Source organism: Gopherus flavomarginatus, chromosome 11, assembly GCF_025201925.1.
Source record: "Gopherus flavomarginatus isolate rGopFla2 chromosome 11, rGopFla2.mat.asm, whole genome shotgun sequence".
Lineage (NCBI taxonomy): Eukaryota > Metazoa > Chordata > Testudines > Testudinidae > Gopherus > Gopherus flavomarginatus.
Window position 1 is genome coordinate 47,657,283 of NC_066627.1, and position 3,571 is coordinate 47,660,853.

A 3,571-nucleotide genomic window follows, 5' to 3' on the forward strand; every position below is an offset into this window, starting at 1 on the left:
AGTTAGGGAAGTAGCACACACAGGAGAGCCAGACAGAGTCACCCTGGGGACAGCAGAGGTGTAGGAAATCATCAGGGCCAGACCCCTAAAGGGGAGAGAGAGATGTTCAGAATCTCCTCAGACTCTGCTCCCATAGGCAAATCCCTTTGGACGTGTGATTTTTTTGAGACAATGGCTGATGGAGCTTCACTCAGGAAAGTTGGGAGCAGGAGGTAGAGACGAAGCTGGGTGAAATGATCAGACTTCATTTTGCAGGAGAAACCCTGAGACTTTATGGGATGAGGATGATAATGGGTGAATTTATACCCATTGGGTCAGCAAATCCAGAATTTAGGTTCTTTTTTCTCCCAGCAAAAGTAGCAAAAATTTTTACAAGTAAAATTGTGAATTTTTCTGATTCTGTCGGGGGTGAAATTTTGCATTTTGTTTCATATCAAAAGGTGGGTTTTGCCCCTCCCCAGTATGTTGCCTGCAGATATTGTCTGACGTTTGCATTGTCCCATGTAAACCTGTCAAAAATTCAGGAGACCTTGCCCACCATTTTATGCTGCACCTTTTTCAGTTGGTTCTTCTGGTTAGTTTGTTCACACTGCTTTCCGAGTCCATGTTTCCATTCGCACCATGGCTGCTGGCATTCACTCCGGCTTCTCCAAGGGCAGCGTTCCTTAGAAGTCCCAATGTTTCATCAGAGCATCAGTGCTCCAAAGGTGACGGACCAGTTACACACAGCAGCATTAAAGATACATTTTGCTCCACCTATTACTCCACTATGTGAGGCAGCAACCAAGTGGCTGAACATGCCTCACACTCTCAAGTTGATTACAAATAGAGAGGGGTGAAACTGTTTTTTACAGACAATTGAGTTTTTGATTAAAATACAATATTTCTTGGAAAGTGCTTTCCATGGAACATTTTAATGTTTCATTAAAACATAACCAGCCCCAGCCCTGAAAAGTGAAAACGTTTGGTTTATGTGTTGTTTGTTTTTGACCAAAAAAAATCCAAATTTTCTCCAACTATCTTTCACCATTTTCTGACCAGCTCTAATTTTAAACACCACAGAGGGCCACATTTGGATCGCAATTTAAATCTAAAATAACTCTGCTGACTTCAGTGGAGTTCCTCCAGGCCTGATTCTTAGCTTACATCTGTTTTACAGCAAGTCCACTGATGCCAGCAGATTGACTCTGGATTACACTGGTATGTGTGAAAGGAGCTTTGGACCTTCTGAATTCATCCTGATGTAAATCTGATCAGAAAATGGCTTGACATATTTCAGGGGAGCAGCATTAGCGATGATTTCATCCCTCTTGTCAGCTTCTTTATACAGAGTGATTGATCACTGGAGGGTGATACAGCAGAACAGGGATGTGAACCAGAGTAAAGTCACAAAACCAGATCACTTTCAGATGATCAATTCATCTCTGGGGTCAGTCCAATGAAGAAAATAGAATTTTACCAGAAAAAGATTTGGTCCGTTCTTTCTAGCAATCCTAGGCCACAACATTTGGAGTAGCAGAAATTGTGGCTTATGGAAGAATGAGAAAATGCCTCATTCAACCTGCTAAAATATTTTGCATAAAAGACAAGTTACAAAGAGTTCTATAGCTGTGGTTTAATTGCTTTAGTACATACCCACAGGAAATAGAAAATGATCTTTTGAACAAGTATAGCAGGGCTCAATTATTTTGAATGACAGTTGTACAAATGAACATCTATTTTCCAGCATCACTTTCATGTGCACTATGGAAAGTTCATGTGTGTATGAACTCTTTTGTATGCACGCTTAGTTCTTTTGTACACACAACTGCAGAAATTGCACATTGGAAGTTTTGGGTTATACAGCACCTATCAGGGATGATCTAGGTATGCTTGGTCCTGCCTCAGCATGGATGAAAGGATTAGATGATCTTTTGAGGTCCCATCCATCCCTAAATTCCTATGATTTTATAATCTTGGCAAGCACAATGTGCACAGAAAATTTTTAATATTTAGGCCAGATTTTTTTTCTGTAAGTGAAGTTGCTTTCTTGCATGCAAAGTACTCACAAAATCTAGGAGCCCTTTGGATGATTCTTGTGGGAGACAAGAGTATATTTCTCAAGGTGATAGTGGGGGGAAACTTTTAACTTTACTAATACAGAACACTGGAAAAATTAGACAAGCAGTAAGTAAATTTAGATAAATGTCACATGCAAATACCCATGACGCAAAAACGGGAGCTCAGATTTTGAGAACTGGGTGTGCAATATTATATGCAAGCAACTGTGTCCATTTGTCTTCATAGAACACTCACAAATAGTCAATTAGACAAAGATACCATGCTAAGAATATTATTATACATTTAATTTTCTGTAGAACCTAATCTGCAGTGGAATGCCTTAACTGCACTAACCGTGTTTGTAGACAACACTGGAAAAATCCCCAATCTGTGCATGAAAACAAATATTTGTACGTACAAATCTGGTTGTCAAGTTGCTACAGAATCTGTCTGCACAAATTCTTGTTAGAGAGGCAAGGTGGGTGAGGTCATGTCTTGGATTGGACCAACTTTTGCTGATGAGACAAGCTTTCAAGACTGAAGAAGAGCTCCATGTAAGCTGGAAAGCTCGTCTCTCTCACCAACAGAAATTAGTCCAGCCAAAGATATTACCCCACCTACCTTGAATCGCTAATAGCCTAGGACCTAGACAGCTACAAAAACACTGCATACAACACAACAAATTCTTGTTGGTATACTTGGGTGGACATGTCTATGAATCCAGCGGAGTGCAGCTGAAAATTTGAGTATCCAGTATTCAGAGGTGCTGAACGCCCCTGGCTCCAAAGAAAGCCAGTGGGAATTGTGGTTGCTCTGCACCTCTGCAAATCAGACCCTTGGTCAACAGAGTCTTTCAAATCAATGTAATTCAAAACACCTTACACATTTAGCAATGCTAGCTACAGAAATAAATAATAGTAATAGAAATAATATATTAGCTGAATTCCATACTATGCAGAATATGTTTATGAAGTAGCTGATGAAGAAACACATAGGAGGAATAGGCAAAAGGGGGAAAATAGGTTTGCTGGAGAGATTTTAAAAAATACAGAGAATAGTGATCTGATGTAGAGTTATCTGAAGGTGACTCTAAAGGGCAAGAGTTGCAGAGAAGTTTCTCGTCCACACTGTGTGAAGAGGCAGGAAAAGAGACAGGTGCAGCATGAGCAAAGGACTGCTAGTGAAGTACCAGGAATGAATAGATGAAGCAATGACCATTCATGGTCACTGAAGACCTGATCCTGAAAAATGTTCACGAGGGCTTGTGTCACCTAATACTAAGATTGTCAGTGCTTTGGGACAGTAAGCATCTTTTTTGCAATGGGTACACAGTGCGTGGCACAATGCAGCCCTGATCGCTGATAGGTGCTAACACAATACAAATAATAAATAATAATATCAAATAGTCCAATCGAATTCAAAGAGACTGTTTGCATATGAAAGTATTATTCAGTATGAGTAAGGGTTACACAGTCTGCCTCTAAAAGGTTCCAAGACACTGCAGGAGTGGGTAACTCCAGGGTCCAAATTC